The sequence below is a fragment of the Pseudonaja textilis genome, chromosome Z, assembly GCF_049901715.1.
Source record: "Pseudonaja textilis isolate UNSWEBS1 chromosome Z, rPseTex1.2, whole genome shotgun sequence".
Classification (NCBI taxonomy): Eukaryota; Metazoa; Chordata; class Lepidosauria; order Squamata; family Elapidae; genus Pseudonaja; species Pseudonaja textilis.
Window position 1 is genome coordinate 114,114,708 of NC_142008.1, and position 25,427 is coordinate 114,140,134.

The window sequence follows — 25,427 nt, forward strand, 5'->3', positions numbered from 1 at the left end:
TTTAACATGGCTTCATTCATAACTTCTAACAATGGAGTGCTCAACGATTCTTGTAATGTTTTATAAAATTCTGCCAGGAGCCCATCTGGGCCTGGTGCTTTTCCATTATTCTGCCTATTAAATGCTTCCGTTAGTTCCATCATTGTTATGGTACTTTCTAACATTTTTTCAGTCTCTTCAGATATCTTGGGTAGGTTAGCATTTTGTAGATAAAGCTTAATTCTTTCCTCATCAAAATCCTCCTGTTTATATAATTGTCCATAAAAGTCTTGGATAATTATCTTTTTCTCCTTATTACCATAACACATTTGACCTTGATCATCTATTAACTGCACTATTCTCCTAGATTCTTTCTCCTTTCTCAATTTATATGCTAGCCATTAGGAGAAGGCGGAGCCACATTGCTGCGATACAGCTGCAATCTTGGGGCTCTGAGATTGCAGCTGATATCTTTGCCCCTGGTTGGTCCTAATGGACCTAAACCGTCCCGTAGAGACGGTGATAGTAAGGGGCGCGTTCTGTTGATCCCAGGGACATCGCAAAGTCCCTGGCTGATCCAGAAGAAGCCCTTTTACCATCGGCGGAGAGGCAGCCCTGGCTGCTGAAGCTGTGACAGCTCCGGAAGAAAGAGACTGAAAGAGAACGTGCATCGGCTGGTGAGAATTTTTTTTTTTTTCTCGGGGATTCAAGGACACTCTAAAATGAGAAGAATCCTGTAAGACTTTGGACAAAAACAGATGGAACTGATTTAGCGGTGATTTATTAGAGAGAATGTCAAATTGAGGCTTGGCTTTTTACTTTTACTTTGCTTTCATTGAACTTCCATTGTGATCTAGTAACTGTAACTAGACTGGTTTTTCCTTTTATATTCTTCTAATTTTTCTTTCTTTTTTCTCCCTTTTGACTGTTAATAGTTTTTTTTTTTAGAATAGAGGCTCCCTTTAGTATTTTTTTTTAAAATATATATATATATATACATGTATATTTCCCTCTTTTTACTAGGCTTTTTTGGGAAAGAAGGGGGAGTGGATTAAAGAAACTTTGTAACACTGCCAACTAGAGGCTTGAAGATATTTTATTGAAAGTTGAAAGAGCTGTGAAGGAATCCTTTCTCAAGGACACTGGAACTTGATTAGATAGAGGGAAGAACACAGGAGAATGTTTTAACAGGTGTTCTTTGGAACTTCTATTATTGAGTACTTGAAGTTTGGCTTTGGAATTTGTGGAGAAGCCATAATAAGAGCCTTGGATAACTAAATAAGATGCAGTGTGCTTTCTTTCTTATCTTTCTTTAGCTGTTTCATCCCTCCTCCTCAACCCCACAGTATTTTGTAATATTTGTATATCTATTTTCTTTTTCTTTTGTTTGACTTTATTTTTAATTTTTAAACGTACTTTTTTTTTTTTTAAGGGAAAGCCTCAGAATAGTTTTTCTTTTTCTTTTTGCTTATTGGGATTTTTGCCTTTTCTATTTTCTATTTTCATTTTTTATTTACTTTTATGGTTATTTTTTTTAATTTTTTGAGACTCTACAATTGGACTAGGGTGTGAAGAACCTGAAGAATTCTTTCTTTTTCCTTTTCTTTTTTTTGATTATTGCTTTTTAATATTATTGGGTCTTACTCTCTTTTTCTTTTTTACTATTCTTAATTTTTATTTTTGAATCATAATTGGCCATTTTACAATAGGATTAAGGTTTAGAAGAACCTGAAGAATCTCCTTCTTTTTTTTTTCTTTTTAATCTTCTTTTTCTCCTTCTCTTTTTAATTCTGGACTCTTTATTTTTTATTGGCTTTTTAAAATGTTTTTCTTCTTCCCAATTGGATTATAATTGGCTACCCTACTGATTGGATTAAAGGAGCTTAAAGATCTTGAGTTATTCAAATGAGTAAGAAAACTTTACCTTCTGGCAGTTCAACTTCTGCTCCTGCTTCTCCATCAACTGGAGGACGACTATCAATAATGGCGAAGCAAGATAAAGTACAAATGGATCTAGCGATGATTATACAAGGAATAAAAGAACTCAAAACAAGCATTGACCAAAGAACAGAGAGTATTGAACAAAGAATTGCAAAGACTGATGAAAAAATTGAAAACTTTCAACAGATGATGGCAAAACAGGAGGAGAGACTCCAAAAAATTGAGGAGAAAGATAAACAAAGAGATGAGACAATTGGAAATATTGTTAGCAAATTAACAACGGTGCAACAAGATGTAACTGGGATGTTGAAGTGGGAGATGGATAGGTCAGAATTTTATCTCAGATTTCAAAATATTGAGGAAGAAAAAGGACAGGATTTGGCGGCTGTAATGATAGGAATTCTGGCTGGAGCTTTGGAGATAACAGAGGAAAAGATGATGGACGGAGTAGATGAGATATATCGTGTTTTCACAAGATATGCAATGAGGAATAAGCTACCAAGGGAGATCCATGTCAGATTTACTAAAAAGACTATTAAAACACAAATATTACAAGTCGCAAGAGATAAGGGGCTGAAATATAAAGGTAAAGAGATTATGGTTTTAAAACAAGTCCCCAGAAGAGTGAGAGAGATGAGAAGAGAATATCGATTCTTGACCAAAAAATTATTGGAAAAAGACGTGAATTATAGATGGTTGATCCCCGAAGGATTAATGTTTATATGGCAAGAACAAAGACATAGAATCGACTCAATTGAGAAAGCAGAAATATTCCACAACGAATTTTTTGGAAGAAGAGAAATAGAGACAGAAAAAGAGACCTTTGCAATTGAGCCTCAAGAAGACCAGATGAGACCGGGGAAAGAAGAAGGTGCGGTAGGTGGACAAATGGAGACCAAAGAACAATGTGAAGTAAGATCCACAAGAACTGTTAGACCTAAATATAAAACATAACCATGGAAGAAAAAAAATTGATTTCTATGAATATAAATGGATTGAACTCTGCTATTAAAAGAAGAAAAATCTTTCATAAATTAGAGAAGTTAAAATTTGATATAATTTGCCTACAAGAAGTACATATTAAAAAACAACATCAACGATTATTGGTAAGACCAAAACTGGGGAAAATTTTTACTTCCTTGACTAACTGTAAGAAAAGAGGAGTGGTCTTGTATATTAAAGAAACTATTGTAGCAAAATTGGTTTATACTGATGAAGATGGAAGAGTATTAATGGTTGAAATAGTGGATAACAATATAAAAATATTATTTGTTGCAATTTATGCTCGAACGATAAACAAGAAGAATTTTATAAAAATTACATATGAAATTAATTGGACTGGACCATGTCAATATAATTATGATGGGAGATCTTAATGGAATTGTAGATAATAAATTGGACTATACAGCGACAGCATTAAAACAAAATAGAAAGACTCTCCTAAATCCTTTTTAAAATGATAGATGAATTAAATTTAAAAGATATATGGAGAGAAAGAAATGGTAAAACGCAGCAATATACTTTTTATTCAAATAGACATTTATCATGGTCCAGAATAGATATGATTTGGACCTCATCAGAACTAATATCTAACATTCAAGAAATAAATATAGAAACGGGTATATGGGCAGACCATAACCCTATGACAATTAAATGGAAAGGACAAAGAAGAAGATCTAGATGGACATTAAATAATGCTATCTTAAAGGAAAAAGACTTTACACAATGGATGGACAAAGAATTGGCCTTCTTTTTCATTGAAAATAAAAAAGAAGATACTTCAATGCAGAATATTTGGGATACGATGAAGGCATATGCAAGAGGATTAATAATGGACTATACAAAGAAAAAGAATATTAGGAAGAGACAAACTATTAAAGCTTTAGAAGATGATTATAAAAAACTGGAAAAAGAATTGCAGAATATGCCACAGAAAAAAGATATTAAATTCAAAATGGATATAATTAAACACAAGATGGGTCAGGCGGAGAAAGAGGAGTTGACACAAAAAATTAGAAGTTCTAAACAGAACTATTTTGAAGAGCTGTGTTTATGCATTTTATGCATGATGTCTTCTGTGATTTATTGGATCAGTTCATGGTTATTTATCTAGATGACATTTTAATTTACTTGGCCTACCTGCAGGAACACTGGCAACGTGCGGCTGGTGTTGCAATGCTTGGACGATAACCACCTGTTTGCTAAGTGTGAGAAGTGTCAGTTTGCAAAAACCATGATCGACTTCTTGGGTCATCATATTTCACCTGCCAGGATGGAAATGGACCCAGAAAAAGTCGAGTAGTTACAGGCATGGGGACCTCCACAGAGGGTTAAGGATATGCAGTGACTGTTGGGGTTCGCAAACTACTACCGCACATTTATTCCCCATTTAGCTGCCTTGACTGCTCCCCTTTCTAATCTGCTCAAGAAAGGGGAGAAGGTCCATTGGGGTGCTGAGGAGCAAGCAGCTTTCGATGCCCTGAAGGTCACCTTTGCTTCTGAGCCTATCCTCAAACACCCTGATCTGTTCCAGACATTTGTGGTAGAAACAGATGCTTCTGAGGTGGCTGTTGGTGCAGTACTCCTCCAGGCCTATGCTCCTGCAGGCACCTTGTTCCCTTGCACTTATCATTCCCAGAAGTTGTTGGCTCTGGAGTGCAACTATATGATTTGGGACAAGGAGTTATTAGTGGTTAAGATCACTTTTGAGACATGGAGTCACCACCTGGAGGGGGCTTGTCACCAGATCAAGGTTCAGATGGATCATCACAATTTGGAACACTTATGTACAGCTGAGACTTTGAACCAGCATCAAGTGAGATGGTCATTGTTCTTTGCCTGATTTGATTTCGGGTGACCTATGTTCTGAGTGGATGGAATCAATGTGCTGACACACTATCTGGAAGCCCAAGTGTACCCGAAAAGAGGACAAAATGTTGCCATAGACAGTGATTCCATTGGAGCGGTTTGTGGCCACCAAGGAACCTGTGGACCTTTGAGTGAAGATTCAGGAGGTGCAGCGGTAGGATCCATCTGTGGCAGCTAAGTGTTAAGAACTGGATGAGAATGGGAAACAAGAGACTCCTTGGACATATATTGGTGATCTGTTGAGGTTCCATGATCGCATTTATGTGCCTGGAGGTCCTCTTCATGGCCTTATTCTACCTCAATGTCATGATAGTCTTGCAGTGGGACCCTTTAGGGTGTTCAAAATGCTGCACCTTATTGCTAGGACATTTTGGTGGCCAAGCATGACATGTCAGGATATGTGGCATCCTCTGGGATCTGTCGACAGGCCAAGGATGCTCCTGGTCTGCCCCCGATCTCTTGTAGCCATTACCCCCACCAGAAAGACCTTGGGGGGCAGTCTCATTGGACTTCATCATTGAGTTGCCACCATCGAAGGGTGTTACAACCGTTTTGGTGGTGGTGGATATGATGACTAAAATGGCCCACTTTATTCCATGTGTGGGTCTTCCTATGGCCAGGATAACAACCCAGTTGTTTATCTCCCATGTATTCCGGTTGCATGGGTTACCGGACCGAATAGTATCAGATCGGGGGGGGGGGGGGTTTACAATTTACAGCACACTTTTGGCAGACCCTACTCACAGAACTGCAGGTTCAGGTGTGTCTGTCATCCACATATCACCCTGAAATTGATGGGGGGTACAGAGAGAGCTCTTCTTTTAAGATTGACCTTTGCCTTGTCCACCTTGTTGTTAGAGTTTTTTTTTGCCTTTTCAACTAAATCTAATATAACTATGGTCCACCCATCAATTAGTCTCTATTTTGATTTCTATTGTTTCTGAGATAAGTTCTTTTGACATCCATACCATGTCTATCCTCGACCATGATCGGTATCTTAGAATAATAGTTGTTGGAAGTGTATAATGATGTATTGGAATTATCAAAAATACCAGAATCATGGACTGGAGCTTATATTTCCCTCATTCAAAAAGAGAGCACAGATCACAAATATACCCAAAATTATAGACCAATCTCTCTGCTGAATGCTGACAATAAAATATTTACCACAATAATGGCAGAAAGATTGGACATGGTGCTAAATGAAATAATACATCCAGACCAGAATGGTTTTTTTTTTTTCCAGTGAGGCAAATTAGAATCAAGAATGGTTTTAGACATTTTAGAATATTATGACGCACATCCTGTGCCCCCACCCCCAAGTTACTCAAACGTTGGAGCATCAACTTTAATGATTATCATGTTAAAATGTTTTTTATGAAATTTAATTGTTTTATTTGGTCACTGATTACATTGTAGACCAGAACTCTTTCTATAGGACTGTGAACATTCCTGATGAAAATTAACCCACATAGTATTACATTTATAAAGAAAAAAACTGAAGTATTTGAGACTGCATTATTAAGGGATGCTAGGTTAATCTGACTGTAGAATTTAATGTAGATATGAATGAAAGGTACTGCAATCAGCAAAAGTAAACTACTTTGAGTGGAAGAAAGAAAGAAAGAAAGAAAGAAAGAAAGAAAGAAAGAAAGAAAGAAAGAAAGAAAGAAAGAAAGAAAGAAAGAAAAGGAAAGAAAAAAAGAAAGAAAATAAATAAATGCAAAATATACAGATTTTTTTTCTAATATTTTACTTTTTGCCTGTTTAACAAACAAGAAGCAAAACACAGACACAGAAACAATGTGAAATCAATACCTTTTTAATAAGGTTTCTTTTTAAAAAATTTATCTTGAACATATCCTCTTCCATTAAACAGTGTATTGTCTGAGTACAAATGTCTCTGTGCTATTACAATCAAGATTTACAATATTCATTGCATTAATAATAATTATCTAATCTTATAAGAGTAATAATCAGCATTATAACTCTATTCATTTCTTCCTCTATATGTATGTCAATATCTTTAAGCCAAATATATAACTACAGAATTCTGTCTCTTCTTCTCTCCCCCTCCCATTCAATAAGCCCTTTCATTTCTTTTTTAGTTGCTCCTTCTTATTTAAATCAGGTCTCAGAATAATGATATAGCACTTGGGAGAAAAAATGCAGCCCAGCAATCCAGCTGCTGAAGCCAAAATGGAGAAGATCTTCACAGCAACCACATATTTCCCCTTGGTGCTCAAATAGGTGAGAACAAATGACACCCAGGCACTGCAAAAGACCAACATGCTGAGACTTCTGGTGGTGGCGTGAGGTCGAGCGGCATGAAGGAACAGCACTCTGTTCTTCGTTGCCAAATTTTAGTGTTCTGGGGGCCAACAGAGGCAAAATTGTTCTTGAGGGACTCAGTGATGGAGAGGGGAACCTTTGGAGTTGAAGAGGGAAGGTGCAATCCCCAGCAGTGCAATCAGAGGAGCCCTTGAAAACAGCGCTGAAGAGTCGGACTTTGGTGTCCAACCCAGAGACCAGACGACACATGAGATAGGAAAGGGAAGCAAAGAGAGAGTACAGTGTGAAGAAGCTGTGTGAGCAGTGAGACTGAAAGAGATTGGACCTGTCAAAACAAACCCAGAAAGAGATGGTGAGAGGAAAGGCTCAAAGCGGCACCTAAATAGTGAATACGATGAGGAGAGTGGGTAAGGGAGAGGACAAAAGGGGTGCCAGTAATAGTGAAAGATTGAACAAATAAGATTAAGTGATAGACTATATACAAACTAAGAGAAGAGGGGAAGTGAAAGTGGATTGTTCAAAATAGGACGATTGAAACTTTTGTGTTTCTAAAAGAATAACAGTATTGTAACAGAAGAAGAAACATAGAAGCGGTTAAGGAAACTGGGGAAAAAAGTGATTCTGACAGTGCAAAAAATTGAAAGTCGGACACTTTGAAGAAGAGAGTGAAAGTTAACTATTTAAATCCACTGCATCTAATGTTACAGTAAGACTTAAGTGAACTGCTTGGAACACATAAAATAACCTTTGCAGAGAACTAAAGGAAAATTGTGATTATAATAATTATTGCCTATATATTTAAAAGTACTTTGACTAAGCTTCATTTCTATTTGCTTCTCCTCTTTCCTTTTCTCTCCTTTTTTCTCTTTTTCCTTGGTGATTATATTAGAAGTTTAAGTATTCGAATATATATTGATTGATTTATATGGTAAATAGAATGTAAAGAAGAATATAGAGAGAGTGGGAAAAGCGACTGTTTAAGTGCTATATACTATAATATAAGTTAAAGAACTTAAGATAGATATTTCCTAAGAAACTTATTGACTGAATAGGAATTGGAATAGGAATAGGAACAATAGGAATTGTTCTGTTTTCCTACATTAGTAAACCCTTATTACTATCAAATCTATTGTAAAATAAGTATAGTAACTTTATAAATTTAAATTGACTATTAGTGATAGAATCTATTTAGATAAGTTTAATTGTTAAGTAATCAATTGTTTAAACATTTTAATATTAAATGTATTAAAGTAATATAAAGTATTAAGATAAAAACAAATAGAAATATATAAGAATACTTAGAAGTAACATAATAGCAAGTTATTAATATAAATAGTTTTGGAGATTGGGATTGATTTGTAAAACTGTGTGGATTAATTAATTTGTGAAAGTTTTTGAATCAATTAAGAGTTAATACTAGACATTGAGGGGTAGATTACAGGGAAGAATAAGGACTGTATAGAATCTAGAGAAATAGTGAGCATTGAATTGTGTTGTGGGAAAAGATAGAAAGAATATTAGGACAACAAAATAGATTAAGAAATGACAAGCATTACAACAACAGTAGTGAATACTGGGAAGGAATCCACCCCAACAACACCTACAGTGATTCCATCTCCATCTACACAAAGATCCATAGAAGGAATGCTTATAATGGAGAAAACAACAGCCACAATGAACACAGAGACCATGCAAGCTACCCTATTAACAATACAAGAGATGATGATGAAGTTACAGGAAAGCATGACTAAGAACCATGGAGAAATGAAAATAGAGATGGAGGATGTGAAAAGAGAAGGGAGAAAGGATATTCAGAAGTTGGATGAGAAAGTTGGTCAGATTCAATAAATTTTACAAAAGAATGAAGAAAGACTCCAAATGATTGAAAAAAGAACAGAAAAAAAAACAGAACAGAAATTAGAGTTGGTAGATCAAAGGAAGCAGGAAAGAGACAAAGAAGTAGAGAACTCACTGATCCAGTTAGAGATGGAGAGGACCTCGTTCTACCTACATTTTCAGAATGTGGTAGAGATGAAGGAGGAAGATATAGCAGAAATGATGGCAGAGACTATTGCAGAGGCACTCCAAAGAGAGCAGAGTGAGATAATCAATGCATTAGATGAAGTCTACCGAGTCTATACAAATTACACCAGAAGATTTAGACTGGCAAGAGGTTCACATCCATTTTGCTCAGAGAAAGGTGAGGGATATAATTTACAAGATTACTAGAGAGGAACCTATGACATATAAAGATAAGGAGATTATAACATTAAAACAAATTCCAAAAAGAGTTCAAGAACAAAGGAAAGAATATCACTTTTTGGCTGCCCAACTCAACAAAAACACTATACTGTTTAGGTGGGATTACACCAGAGGGAATGTTGGTATTGTGGCAAGGGAGGAAAGTTAAGATCGACACATTGGAGAAAGTGAAATAATTCCATGCACAACTAATAGGCACAGAAGAACTCAGCAGTAGCAGAGAAGAACTGGAATCGGCTAGTCAAGATGATCAACAACTGGAAAAGAATGGAAAAGAGCAGGAAGAGGAGGAAAGGAAGAAGGAAGAAAGACCACAAGAAGAAAACAGAGTAAGAACAAGAGCACAAGCAGAAGCAAGAAATAACAGGAACTAATTGGTAAAGGCAAAGAGAGAAAATGGAAAATAATTTGAAGATACTATCAGTAAATATAAATGGAGTTAACTCCCCATCAAAATGGAATCAAACTCTGAAGAAATTGGCAAAAGAAAAAATGGATATAGTATGTCTCCAGGAAGTACATGTTAGAGCCTAAGATAAGAGATTTTTACAATATAAAAAAAATTAGGAAAATTATATGCAGCATTAGCGGATGAAAAAAAAGAGGAGTAGCAGTATATGTTAGAGAAGGAGTAGAAGTATTATACACAGATTCAGTGCAGAGAACATGAATATTAGAAGTAGTATGGGAACAGAGGAAAATTCTATTAGTTGTAATATACGGTCCTAACAAACAACAAGAAATTTATTACAAAAGATACATGAAAAAATTGTTGAATTAGGCAAAGAAGAAATTTGCATATTAGGGGATTTCAACGCAGTCTCAGATACAAAAAAAGATTACCAAAGTACCAGTAAAAAAAGAAAAAGAAAAACACACTTCCAAAAGATTTTTAACATGGCAGAAGAACAAAATCTAATTGATATATGGAGAATTTACAACCCAAAAGAAAAGCAGTTTACCTTTTATTCTATTCCCCACAAATCATGGTCGAGAATTGACATGACATGGATAAGTAAAACCCTAATGAAAGATATAGTACGAGTAGAAATAGTACCAAATATGTGGGGAGATCATAACCCCCATAATAGTAATATGGAAAGGTCAATCAAAACAAAGAGGAAGGTGGATATTGAACCCACAGACTCTGAGAAGCAAAGACTATATAACAAAATTAAAAAAAAGAATTAGAAATGGTTTTTTATGTAAATAAAAAAGAACACACCTCTTTACAGTATCTGTGGGATACAACAAAGGCCTTCATAAGAGGAATAACAGTTGCATATAATGCTAGAAAGAAAAAAGAAAGAGAAAAAGAAAGTAATGAGTTACAGAATGATATTAGAAAATTGGAAAGACAAGCTCAATTACCACCAGAGAATGAGCAAATTATAAATAAATGTAGTTTAGCTAAACATAAATTGAATATATTAGAACAGGAAAGAAATTTAAGAGCATTGAAATTAGCAAAGCAAAATTAATTTGAAAATGCAAATAAGCCAGGAAGGTGGCTTGCATATAGTTAAGAAAGGAAAAAGAAAAGAGATGGATACAGCAACTGCAAGATAACAAAATAATATGAAAAAAAGGAAAGAAACAAAATAATATAAAAAAGAAACAAAATAATAAAGAAAAAACAAATGTAAAGAAACAAAATAATATGGAAAAAAAAGAAATAGTATTGGAATATTTTCATGAACATTATAAACAAGAAAATATGAGTAAAGAGAGAATTAAACATTATCTAAAGGAAGAAAAGATTCCAATACTAACAGAAGAAAGGGAAAGATTAAATGAAGAGATTACTATGGAGGAAATAAAAGAGGTAATTAGTAAACAAAAAAACAATAAAACTCCCAGAAGAGATGGTTTACCTGCAGAATTATATAAAAATTTAGGGAAAATTTTCAATCCAATTCTTTTAGAAATTTATAATGAAATACTTACAGGGGCAGAGCTACCAAGGTCATGGAAAGAAGCATACATTATACTAATACTGAAGGAGGGTGCAGATATCACCCACATAAACAACTATAGACCAATTTCCTTGTTGAATGGCGACTATAAAATATTTATGAATATAATGGCTGAGAGACTAAAAAAATACTAAGTTGATATATACATACTGATCAAAATGGTTTTCTTCCAACGAGACAACTTAAAAACAATACAAGAACAGTACTTGAAATCCTGGAATACTATGAGGCAAATCCAGAAAAACAGGCTACACTACTTTTTCTGGATGCTCAAAAAGCCTTTGACAAGGTAAATTGGGAATTTATGAGTAGAGAAAATGAAATTCGGGGACAAATTTGAAAAAATGTTAGAATCAATATCTTCAAGCCAAAAAACCTTGGATAATAATCAATGGAGAAATGACTAATCCATTTGAAATAGGAAAGGGAGTCAGGCAGGGATGTCCACTTTTACCTCTTCTCTTTATCATGACTCTAGAAATTTTGTTGAGAAGAATGAGACAGAATTTGGAAATAAAAACATTAAGAATCAAAAATGAAGAATACAAAGACTAAGCATTCGCAGATGACCTTATATTCTTCATAGAAAAACTAATAAAATGGTTGCAAAGAGTTGCTGCCAGCATCCTAAACACCAACCAAGTAGCTTCTTAAGATGTACAATGTTTTGAGTAGCACAGTTTTTTGAAGTTCCACTGGTGATATTGCAGGAAGCTAGAATTGCTTGATGTATTTTAGAAAATTCTTGGACTTGGTACCAAGTTCCCCAATGACAATGGGTCTCACTGTTACATGTTTCATCAATAATTGCACAGTTTTGATGTCTATGTCACAATATTTCATGATTTTTCCAGATTGTTGTTGTTGTAGTACATTTTTTGTCATCCTAATAAATGCAGCAAAATACTTAGACTTTCTAAAACATTTTGGGATTTTTCTACTTGAAATTCATTGAAAGCAAGAGACAAAACACAAATATAAAACCACTATTAGACCAATACCTTTAGGGAAAAGTTATAACTGAAGATTTCTTTCTCTTTTTTTGTCCTTCTCTCTCACATGCAACAGTGAATTGATTTCTAATATCATTGCTTTCACCAACTAGATAAATCCACATTAATCAAAATGAAAAACCAAAGAGGGGGAAAAGCTAACTTAATGCAACAATCTCAGCAAGCAGAATGAGATGTCACCCAAGGCTTCTTGGGTGTATGAGAGTGATATCACAATTGATATCATAAGATGGGTAATATAGGGCACATCATAAACAAGAGTAGTTACATGAAGGAAATTAAGAAGTAATTCTCCATCACAATCTACTTCCAAATTCTTTATTCAATTCCACAACAACATAACTGTGGAGGCTATTATACTTCAAGGGGCATTAGTATTGATTGTTTCCAGTTTCTAGTCAATCACATTATCCACAACACCAACATCTTGGTCTCAAAAATCCATATTTGTGGCAGTGGATATTAGTGGGTATTTTCCTCTATTTTTTTAAACATAATTGTTTAAAATATTAGGACAGTTGGTAGTAGTGTTTTTTTTTAGTCAGATATGTTATGAAGCTTATGGATTCCAGGACACAAAGTCAATAAGTATGCACATTGTAATATTAAAAAACAATTTTTAGACACAGTTATCTTCTTGATTAGCTATTCCCATTTATTGTTATTGGAGCTCAGAATAATGATCTAACAATTCAAAGAAAAATTCAGGAGAACTCTCTAGGTCATAAAGTGAACTTGGAAATATAATCACAGCCAATGCTTTGAAAGTTGCCTTCTTGTGTGACTCTACCTCTTTGCCCATTTACACATCCTGAAAATTATGAAACAGTAGAGATAGAAGAGAAACATGTTTGCATGTTAAATGAGAGTTTGGAGTCACACAGGTTCTCTGTCTATTTATTTTACTAGTACTATCTAACTTCCTGAGTTGTCTTATTTTCTGGGAATCTTCATGCAGAGAAAAAGTGACATGCTACATTATCGCAGAGTGAGAGTAATAGGAACGTATATCTGTGTCCTATATATCAAAGTACTTCTTATATGTAACAGTGATGTGCTGAAATGAGGGAATAACATAGACCCCCAAAGCACCCCCCGCAAAACCCAAACCCTTTATATGATATTGAAAATAACCACTTTGTCTTTATTCAAGATTTAAACATCAGTTTCATTTCTTTTTAAGTTGCTCCTTCTTATTCAAACCAGGTCTCAGAATAATGATATAGCACTTAGGAGAAAAGATGCAACCCAGTAATCCAGCTGCTGAAGCCAAAATGGAGAAGATGTCCACAGCAACCACATATTTCCCCTTGGTACTCAAATAAGTGGGAACAAATGACAACCAGACACTGCAAAAGACCAACATGCTGAAAGTGATGAATTTGGCTTCATTGAAGCTGTCAGGTAAATTCCTAGAGACGAAGGCCACAGTGAAGCTGACAGCAGTCAAGAGACCCATAAAGCCAATGACAGTATAAAACATGGTAGTTGAACCTTCATTACATTCCAGGACAATTTCTTCAATCATGGAGTGCATGTCTAAATCTGGAAATGGGGGAGAAATTGTCAACCATACTGCACAGATAGTGAACTGAGCCACGAAGACAGATAGGACAATAATGTTGGCCATTCTTCTCTCCACCCATTTCCTCATTTTGGAGCTTGGCTTTGTAGCCATGAAAGCAAGAATTACTACGCTTGTTTTACCCAAAACACAAGAAAGAGCTATAGAGAAAGTGATGCCAAAAGTAGTTTGCCACAAGAGACATTTCACTAGATCAGGTTGCCCAATGAAGAGCAGAGTGCAAAGGAAGGAGAGTAGGAGAGCAATGAGAAGTGTGTAAGTGAGGTTCCTGTTGTTGGCTTTGACAATGGGAGTGTCCTGGTGTTTAATGAAGATTCCCATTACTGCAGCTGAGATGACAGAAAATAAGACTGCAATCATTACCAAAGGAATACCCAATTGCTCTTGGGAAGTTAAATAAGTTACAGTTTTTTGAAGGCAATTATCTCGACCCTTGTTTGGATATTGATCCTCTTGACATGGGAAACAGTCATCTAAGGCTGGGGAAGAATAAAGCAAAACTGTTTACAGAAGCACTATTGGTTTAGGCATGAAGAATTAATAGCAGACTAGATTAATTAAGGATCTGAGTTATGTACAGATCATATTATGTTTCTTAAAATAATTTATAATATTACATAGTACCTAATGCAGTGTTCAGTTACAATATGCCTTAAGTTATAGAACTATCTCTAAATCTGTATGATATTTCTATTATCTGGGTAGAAGAGGAAGAAAAAGAAATAGGAGGAAAAATATTATATTGATAGAATTTGATGGAAAGTTACCTTTACTCTCAAAAATCATACACTAACAAAGCATTTTGATTTGTGTTCCCACAAGCACTGTTTCCTACCTTGCTGTATATAATTCTTGAAGCTATAAGAATGATATAAGAGAGTCTCAAGTGAGAGGACAGGAGATCGGAGGTGAAGAAGTCTGGTGCAGGCTTCGAACACCTTTTCTGGCGTCAGGAGCGATCCCCAGGGATACATGAACCCCGGAGAGGTTCGTGTCAGCGTGGAGATCCTCGAGCTGCAGAGGGGGAAGGCAACTCCCCAACAGTGAAGAGGGAAACTCCCGAGCTCGGCGCTAAAGAGTAAGCTGTCATTTTATGGCGGCTTCCAATCCGGTCTGCCACTTGAGTGAATAAGCAAAGCAGTGACAGCCTGCTAGATCCAGTAACAGGAACAGAGAAACGGTTTATATCTTGGATTCTTTGAAGTCTGAAGGGAGTAGAATGACAGAAGAATGATAGCATAAATTCTTCTCTCCTGGTTGTGATAAGCACCTCTTGGAAGTCCGGCGGAGAGCGGCCAGAAAAGCAATTGGGAAGCTTTGGGGAAAGAGAGATTGCTAAAACCTGGAGATTGGAGATCCGGATCTGGTCTGAGCACAACATGACTATTACATCTACTTAATATTGGGGAGAAGATAAATTGAGCATTATATTGGACTTTGGAAGATTTGTATGTGGATTTAAAAGTTGGAAAGCAAAGAAAGAAGCAGCAGCAAGAGGAAGAAGCCAGAGGCGAACAGAACGCTGGGATAGACGGTTTTGGGACTGCAGATTAGTCAGCACTTTTCACCATTTGCTGATTGGAAGGCTGAAAAGAAACCTCTAGCTGGAAGATGGAACCTTAGCTCACCCAATTTGCTCTCTTTATTACGTGGTACTACTTAAGTTTACTAAGTTGGCACTATTTTCTCTTTAAGATGACTTCCTTGTGGTTGTTTGTTTGTTGATTTTCTGAAGCTGTGGTAATCTCTCTTCTACCCCTTCTCTTATTATCTTGCCCCTTGCCTCCCTATTGTATCTCCTAAACACTTTACATAATTTTACTTACTGGGGGGGGGAAGAGGAGGATACACTATTATCAAAGAGTTAAGAGTTTACTGTTGTAAGTATTAATAGTAAAAAGGGATAAACTTTGTTGATATAATCTATTTATAAATTATTTAGACTACTTACGACATTTAAGATCAATTCCTTAAAGTGTTAATTGATGTACTATTGTTGACCAATTTTCTTATTACATTGACTAGAATATTGTTGCAGATCTCTATTTATGATATAGGGGAAAAAGACTGTGGAGTGAGATATAAAATTGAAATACGTGAATAGTCTTTCAAGTACAGAACCCAAATACTGAATGGTGATTTGGGATAATATATTTAATATTGTGCATCAACAAAAACAAATACTTAGAGAGATGACATCCACAACAACTATGGCCTTAAAACAGGAAAGAAGGCTATCCCGACCCTATCGACTACGTTGACAGCCACCCCACCAACATCTCAAAAAACTATCGAGGAGTCTTTAATAGGGGAAAAGCAGCCCAATGTCCCCAATATTAATATACAAACTTCCATATTAGCCTTGCAGGAAGCTATATCTAAAATGCAAGAAATGATGATTAATAATCACAAGGAAACTAGAGCAGATATAAGTGAATTGAAAGATGAGATGGGGAAAATGAAGGCTGAAATGAAAGCGGATATAGCGAAGGTGGAGGGTAAGATAGGGTCTCTACAGCAGGCCATGGAGAGAAACAGAAGTGAAAATAAAAGATATAGAGAGTAGAACAACACGCATGGAGTCTAACTTTGAAAGGATGGATGAGGAATTTAAAAATGTACTTAGAGAAACGGAAGACTCTCTGATCCACCTCGAGATGGACAAAGCAATGGCGTATTTAAGATTCAGAATGTGGCGGAAGCCAAAAATGAAGAATTGGAACATTTGATGGCAGAAATATTGGCTGAATGGCTAGGAAAGGAAAAAGATGATCTAATTAAAGAGTTTGATGAGGTATATAGGGTTAGCACAAGCTACGCCAGGCGTAACAACTGTCCAAGAGAAATTCATATCTGCTTCTCTAGGAGATGTCTGAGGATTTAATTTTGAAAATGTCTAGGGAGGAAACAATATCATATAAGGGCAGAGAAATTAGGATTTTAAAACAAATTCTAAAAAGAGTGAGGATGATAAGACAAGATTATAAATTTTTAGCTAATGATTTAAATAAAGAAGGAATCCATTTTAAATGGTTAATCCCGGAAGGGATGTTAATTACATGGAAAGAGAGGAAAATCAAAATAGAATCGATAGAACAGGCCCAAGTTTTTCATCAACAGCTCACAGATAAGAATAGTCAACCCACTAAAGAAGAACCTAAAACAAGACCACAGGAGGTCCGATATTATCACAGAACCCAAAAGGAACGACTTTCTCCAATTTCAAGAAGTGATAATCCACAACATGGAGAGAAGAGCAAATCCCACAACAACAACAACAAGAGAACCGAATCATTACTAGGCAAAAATCTAAGCAGAAGTAGATAAATGGTGGAGGGAAGAAGTTGCTCTCCATCAATATAAACGGATTAAATTCATTATTAAAAAGAAAAAGGATATTCTCAAAACTTATTCAACATAACGCAGATATAATATGTCTTCAAGAGACACATATTTCGAAGAATGACGAAAGATATCTAATTTGTCCAAAATTAGGTAAACTTTTACAGCACTACGACCAACACAAGAAAAAAGGAATTGCAATTTTATGTAAAACAAGATGTAAAGGCAGAACTAATCTGGTCGGATCCCAAGGAAGAACTCTGGTTATACAAGTTTGGATAAACCACATCACATTTTTACTTGTAGCAATCTATGCCCCAAATGATGACCAGGGAAATTTTTAAACACCTTCACCAAAAAATAGTAGGCTTTGAAAAAAGAAACATTTGCTTGATTGGCGATTTTAACTCCATTGCAGACTACCAGAAAGACCATAGTAATATGGGGAAAAACAAGAAAGGGGAAAAGGAACTCTCTGCAGCATGTAAGGAAATGTTGAGAGAGTTAAATTTAAAAGATCTATGGAGGGAACGGAATCTTGAAGGAAAACAATTTACATATTATTCTAACCCACATAAGACTTGGACCAGAATAGATATGGCTTGGATGGATTTGGACTTGGCTAATGAAATAAAAGAAATCAAAATTCTACCGAATGAATGGGCTGATCATAACCCAATACAGCTAATTTGGAGGGATAGGAGACGAATAAAAAAAAGATGGACACTAAATAACCAAATTGTAAACGAAGAAGAGTATATTAATAAACTGAAAGAGGAGCTAAATTATTTTCTAAAAGATAATAATAATGAAACAACTTCAAAACAGAACATTTGGGATACTATGAAAGCAATTATAAGAGGCACAACAATTTCCTATAATGCTATGAGAAACAAGAGAATTTATGCCCAACAAAACGTTACAACAACAAATCCAAGACTTAGAAACACAATTACAAAAACCCTAAGACCCAAGGACTACAAAATCAGTTAATACTAGCCAAACATAAGCTGAATTTAATTGAACAAGATAAATTAGAAGTTAGCTTGAGAAGGTCCAAACAAAATTATTTTGAACACGCCAATAAACCAGGAAGATGGCTATCTTATAAACTTAAAAAGAAAAAGAAAAGAGATTGATACACCAATTAATAGATGAGAAAGGCATCCCACAACATGAGATTGAGAAGAAAAAGGATATTATATTAAACTATTTCCAAAGATTATATAAAAAGAAGAAATCAATGAGGATAAAATAAGAACTTATCTGGAGAATACGAATGATAAAACAATAGGGGAAGGAGACAAAGAATTACTAAATAAGGATATTACATGGTCTGAGTTAAAATCTGCAATGGAAAATCAATGTAATAATAAATCCCCTGGTCCAGATGGGATTCCAGTAGAATTATATAAAGCCACATTAGATTTAGTAGGGCCTCTGATGCTGGAAGTGTTTAACGAAGTACTTTGGCTGCCAAAATGCCAGACTCATGGAGGGAGGCGTTGATTGCGTTAATTTCGAAGGAGGATGTGGATGCCAGATATATTAACAATTATAGACCAATCTCACTTTTAAATGCCGATTATAAATTATTTACCTCAATTATTGCGAATAGAGTAAAACAAGTTTTAAATTTATACATTCATGAAGACCAAAATGGTTTCCTTCCATTCCGCCAAATTAAAAACAATTTAAGAACCGTTATTGACGTCTTAGAATATTATGAAGCTCATCCAGAGAAACAATTTACACTCTTGTTTCTAGATGCGGAGAAAGCATTCGATAACTTACATTGGCACTTCTTAATACAAAAAATCTATAACATGAATCTGGGCACTAAATTGAGAATATTATCACAACAATTTACAATACCCAACAAGCCAATATACTAATTAATGGTGAACAAACAGGCCCACTAAGCATTGAAAAGGGCGTTAGACAGGGTTGCCCTCTCTCACCCCTCTTATTTATATTTGCTTTAGAATCATTGTTAACGCGGATAAGACAAAATCCTGAAATTCAAGGGGTTAGGGTCAAGGCAGAGGAATATAAATTACAGGCGTTTGCAGACGATATGGTTTTCTTCCTAGAGGATCCCATGGAGAAAGGACATAATCTAATAAAAGAACTAGAACAATATGGTTCAGTAGCAGGACTAAAGATCAACAGAAATAAGACGAAATTACTGACTAAAAATCTAACAGAGAACCAGAGGAAAGAATTAGAAAAACCATGGGGATACAGGCAACAAAAAGGTCAAATATTTAGGCATATGGTTAACACCACATAGTAAATCACTCAAAGAGAATAATTATGATAAACTGTTACAGCAAATTAAGAAAGATCTAGAATCCTGGAATAAGTTGCAGCTTTCTTTACTGGGCAGGATTGCCACAATCAAAATGAACATTTTACCAAAACTCCTTTACTTATTCCAGACAATCCCAATAAAATTACCAAAAATTTTTTTGATGATATAAATAAGGTAACTCTTAAATTTATTTGGCAAGGGAAAAAGCTAGATTCAGTATTAAGGCCTTACAAGATGCAAAAAGTAGAGGTGGGCTAGCGCTTCCAAACTGGGAATTATATTATTGGGCAGCCAATTTACTATGGTTAAAAGACTGGGTCAATTTACGGAATAAAAGAACTCTAGCCTTGGAAGGGCACGACCTTCAGAGAGGATGGCACGCATTTCTATGGGATGTGGGGAAAACTAAACAGGCGTACTTTCATAGACATCTTATTAGAGATTCACTATTAACTAATTGGAAAAAAATATGTAAAAAACATTATTTAAAAATTCCGATTTGGCTTTCAACAATGGAGGCAATGGTTCATCCCAACAATTTGGATATAACAAAAATGACTAAATATAAAGATTTATTAGATCCTTTAGGGAAGCTAAGAACTCGACAGGACTTACAGGAACAGGGATTTAAAATTGATCAGTGGTTATATATACAAATCCATAGTAGATACAAACAAGATATCAAAGAGTTTGGAATTTATAGCAAATTACAACACTTAGATAAAATCTTATTAGGATCAAATAAAAAGAATATTTCTAAATTTTATAAATATTTATTGGAGGTAGAATTAGAGCAAGAGATAGTGAAAGGGAACATGATAAAGTGGAGTAGGAATATTGGAAGAAGCATTACATTAACAGAATGGGAAAAGATCTGGAATAGAATCATTAAGATTACGAAATCTGCGGCGTACAAAGAAAATATGTATAAAATGTTATATAGATGGCACTTACCGCCTTGAGGTTAGCGAAAATGAACCCAAACTCTAGTCCAAAATGTTGGAAATGTAAAAACATAGAGGGAACCTACTTTCATATGTGGTGGACCTGTAAAGAAGCCCAGAAATACTGGCAAAAAATTAGAAAATGGCTGGAGGAGATAACCAAAGATCAAATTGAATACAAACCAGAGTTCTTCCTATTAGGGATCTCTGATAAACATTTTCCTAAAAGACGAAATACATAATAATTCATATTCTAACTGCGGCCAGATTAGCATTTGCCCAATGCTGGAAATCATCCCGTTTACCTACAGATCAATTGGTCATTCAGAAAATATGTGACTCGCAGAAATGGACAATTTAACCATAGCTCTTAAAAATAAAGAGTCTTCAGCATTTGATAATAATTGGAATGCATGGTATAATTGGTTATATCAGAGATAAACTGTTTAATGAGCATAAATAAGCATAAATATCCATAAATAGCGATAAGATGTGTATATTTAAAGTAAGGTAGGAGAATTGGATCTTGTAGACTGTCAAAAAGAATATTTGTCTGGTTTTAACGTATTTTCTTTTTCTTTCGTCTCTTTGTTTTTTTTTTTCTCTCTTTATACTTCTTCTTCTCCTTTTTCGGTCGCAAGACCGAGCGTTTTTTTTTTCCTCTCTCTTCTCTTCTTTCTTTCTTCTTTTTCTCTCTCTGTTTCTTATGTAATGTTGTTATGTTATTTTTTTAATTGTAAATTCAATAAAATTTATAAAAATAAAAAAAAAGAATGATATAACATGAGAAATTAAAGAAGATCACGCTATTTAGGGTGAATGTATTATTCAATGAGAATGTATCTAATTGAACTATAAACAGCTTGCCTTCAGAAATTAGTGGGGGGGAGGGATTTCTATCACTGGAGATTTTTTAAAAAGAGATTAGACAGCTATTTTTCTGGAATAGTATAGGATCTTCTGCTTAAGCAGGGAGTTGAACTAGAACAGGGGTGGGCAAACTACGGCCTGCAGGCCACATCCAGCCCGTTAGTCTGTCCAATCCGGCCCGCCTCTGAAAAAAAATTGCTGGGTGTGGCGTATTGCCCTGCGCCGCGTAGCCCCCAAAGCTGCAAAACAGTGCGGAGCACTCTCGGGGTAGGAAAGAAAAGAAGAACTTTGCAAAGGCCTCGGCTGGGAGTTCAAAATCACCTTTGAGTGTGACCTCTCTGAAGGTGAGTCCCTGCCGATCCCTCTCTTTTTTCCAGGGCTTCCAGGCTTAAACTTTGCAAAGGCAAAGTTTGCAGGCGAGAGCATCTTCCCGCCGAGGAACGGGAAGGGTTCCACCCAGTGGGTGGGCGGGCTGCTTGGAGGAGGTGACCCGGTGGCACTCTGGGTTTCTCCTCTGCCACGCAGTTCGGGGCCAGGCGCGAGTGCCCGTGAGGAAAAAGGAAGCCGCAAGTTGCTGGGAAGTTGCTCGGGTTTCTGGGGCTTCCAGGCTTAAACTTTGCAAAGGCAAAGTTTGCAGGTGGGAGCGTGTTCCCGCTGAGAAGCCTTCCTTTTTCCTCATGGGCACTCGCGCCTGGCCCCGAGCCGCGCTATGGAGGGCAAGCCTGGAGCGCCGCTGGGTTGCCTCCTCCAAGCAGCCTGCCCACCCGCCGGGCGGAACCCTTCCGCGGCGCTCTGGGCTTCCCCTCTGCCGCGCGGCTCGGGGCCAGGCACAAGCACCCACGAGGAAAAAGTAAGCCGCAAGTTGCTGGGAAGTTTCTCAGGTTTCCGAGGCTTCCAGGCTTAAACTTTGCAAAGGCAAAGTTTGCAGGTGGAAGCATCTTCCCGCCGAGGAGTGGGAAGGGTTCCGCCTGGTGGGCAGGTGGGCTGCTTGGAGGAAGCGACCCGGCAGCGCTCCGGGCTTCCCCTCCACTGTGCAGCTTGTGGCCAGGCGCGAGCGCCCACAAGGAAAAAGGAAGCCGCAAGTTGCTGGGAAGTTGCTTGGGTGCTGGGAGCAGGCTTTTAAAGTGCCGCCCGAGCAGGACCGCTGAGCCGGGAAACGGGGCACCAAGGCAGGGCAAGGCTCCACCAGCAGTGGCCTAGCTTTAGGTGGGCTTGGATGCCCCTGAGCACGGTTTGCTGTTTGTTCTCTCCTGGGACTCAAGATTGGAAAGCGTGGAAAGTAGTAGCAGGAGCAGCTGTGGTGTTACTTTGCTTCCGGAAGCTGCTCTTTTGGAAGAGTGCTTCGGTGATTGGACCTTGCCAGCTCGGGAGCAATTCCAATAACCTTGGTAGCGAAATAAAATCACTGAGTCAGTTCAAGCCTTGCAAACTGAGACTTAACTGGCAGGCAAAGAGCTCCTTTCCTTGCCTTCTCTCTTCACCCTCGAGCGGAGGAAATGGTGTTGGAGAATTGCTTGCTGTAATTCGAAATTGAAACTTCAATTACCCTCCCCACCCAACTAATTTTCAGTAAGTGCCACTGACTTCAGCATTTGGTTGTAAGAGCTTGATTTGATCGAAGCTAAGTATTAGAGTTTTTTGTTTTCAAGTTCAAAGAGATGGTAGTTTGGAAGGGGTTTTGTTACTGTTGGGTGGGGAGGAGCTTGGAAGACCAAAATTTTGAACGTTTTATTTAAAAGTCTTTTTTCTCCAATGTAGATTTGGAATGGAAAATCATTTATGTGGGCTCAGCAGAAAGTGAGGAATTCGATCAAGTTTTAGATTCAGTATTATATAATTTGATTCAGTATTATATAATTATATATAATTTGCTGCATTTTATAATGGGCCCTTTATAAAATTGGTTCAGCCCATGAATGCAGATCTGATTTTCCATGTGGCCCCCGACAGAAATTAATTGCCCACCCCTGCTCTAGCATATGCCTTCATTGTATCCCAGACATTCTGAATTGAAGTATCTTCTTTTTTATTTTCTCTAAAGAAAAAGGCCAATTCTTTCTCCATCCATTGTGTAAAGTCTTTTTTCTTTAAAATAGTATTATTTAACGTCCATCTCGATCTTCTTTTTTTGTCCTTTCCATTTCATTGGATTGTGGTCTGCCCAAATACTTGTTTCAATGTTTGTTTCTTGAATGTTGGGTATTAGTTCTGTTGAGATCCAAATCATATCTATTCTGGACCATGATAAGTGTCTATTTGAATAAAAAGTATATGGTTTGGTTTTAGCATTTTTCTCTCCATATATCTTTTAAATTTATTTCATCTATCTTTTTGATATAGGATTTAGGAAGAGTCTTTCTGTTTTGCTTTGTTATTGTTGCTGTATAGTCCAATTTATTGTCTACAATTCCATTGAAATCTCCCATCATAACTATATTAACATAGTCCAATCCAATTATTTTCATGTGTAATTTTTTGTAGAATTGTTCTTGTTTGTCATTCGGAGCATAAATTGCAATCAGGAGTGTTTTCATATTATTGTCCATTATTTCCACCATTAATACTCTTCCATCTTCATCAATATGAATCAATTTTGCTGGGATAGTCTCTTTGATGTATAAAACCACTCCTCTTTTCTTACATTGAGTCAAAGAAGTGAATATTTTCCCCAATTTTGGCTGTACCAACAATTGTTCATATTGTTTTTTAATATGTACTTCTTGTAAACAAATTATATCAAATTTTAATTTCTCTAGTTTGTGAAAAAATTTCCTCCTTTTAACAGCTGAATTAAGTCCATTTATATTCATTGTAATCAGTTTTTTCTCTTCCATGATTATATTTTGTAATTTGGTTTGGCAGCTCTCGTAGATCTTGGTTCGCGTTGTCCTTTGATCTCCACCTGTCCACTTACTGCGCCTTCTTCTTTTTCAGTCCCCATTTGGTCCTCTTGGAATTCAATTAGTGAAATCTCTTTTTCTGCCTCTTCCTCTCTCCTTCCAAAAAATTCTGCATAGAATAATTCTGCTTTCTCAATTGAATCAATTCTATGTCTCTGTTCTTGCCATGTAAACATTAGTCCTTCTAGAATCAGCCATCTATAATTCACCTCTTTTTTCAATAGCATTTTAGTCAAGAATCGGTATTCTCTTCTCTTCTCTTCTCATCTCTCTCACTCTTCTAGGTATTTGTTTTAAAACCACAATCTACTTGCCTTTGTATTTCAACATTTTCTCTCTTGTCACTTGTAATATTTGTGTTTTAATGGCTTTTTTTGTAAATCTGATGTGAACTTCTCTTGGTAGGTTGTTTCTCATCGCATATCTTGTAAAAACTTGATATACCAGATCTACTCCATCCATCATCTTCTCCTCTGTTATTTCCAAAGCTTTAGCCAGTATTTCTATCATTATCGCAGCTAGATTTTGTCCTTTTTCTTCCTCTATATTTTGAAATCTGAGATAAAATTCTGATCTGTCCATGTCCCACTTCAGCATCCCACTTTTATCTTGTTCAACCACTATTAATCTACTATCAGTGTTTCCAATCTTCTTGTCTCTTTGTTTATCTTCTTCAATTTTTTTGAATCTCTCATCATACTTCGCCATCATTTTTTGAATATTTTCAATTTTTTCATCAGTCTTCCCTCTTCTTTGTTCAATGTTCTCTGTTCTTTGTTCAATGTTCTCTATTCTCTTTTCAATGTTCTCTATTCTCTTTTCAGTGTTCTCTATTCTCTTTTCAATGGTGTCTCATTTTGTTTTAAGGTCTTGGATTCCTTGCATAATCATCTGTAGAGTCACTTTTTCTTGGTCTTTATCTTGCTTTAACATTGTCTGAATTAAACGTTGTCCTCCAGATGGTGGGGAGGCGGAGGTAGAAGTTGAGGCACCAGAAGGTATGAGTTTCCTACTCATTTTGAATGGTCCAAATCTTCAAATTCTTTTAGACCTTACTCCGATTAGTGAAGTAGCCAATTATAATCCAAGGTGGGAAATAAAAGTGGTAGAAAATAAAAGGCCCAGTGGTAGTAAAAAAAAA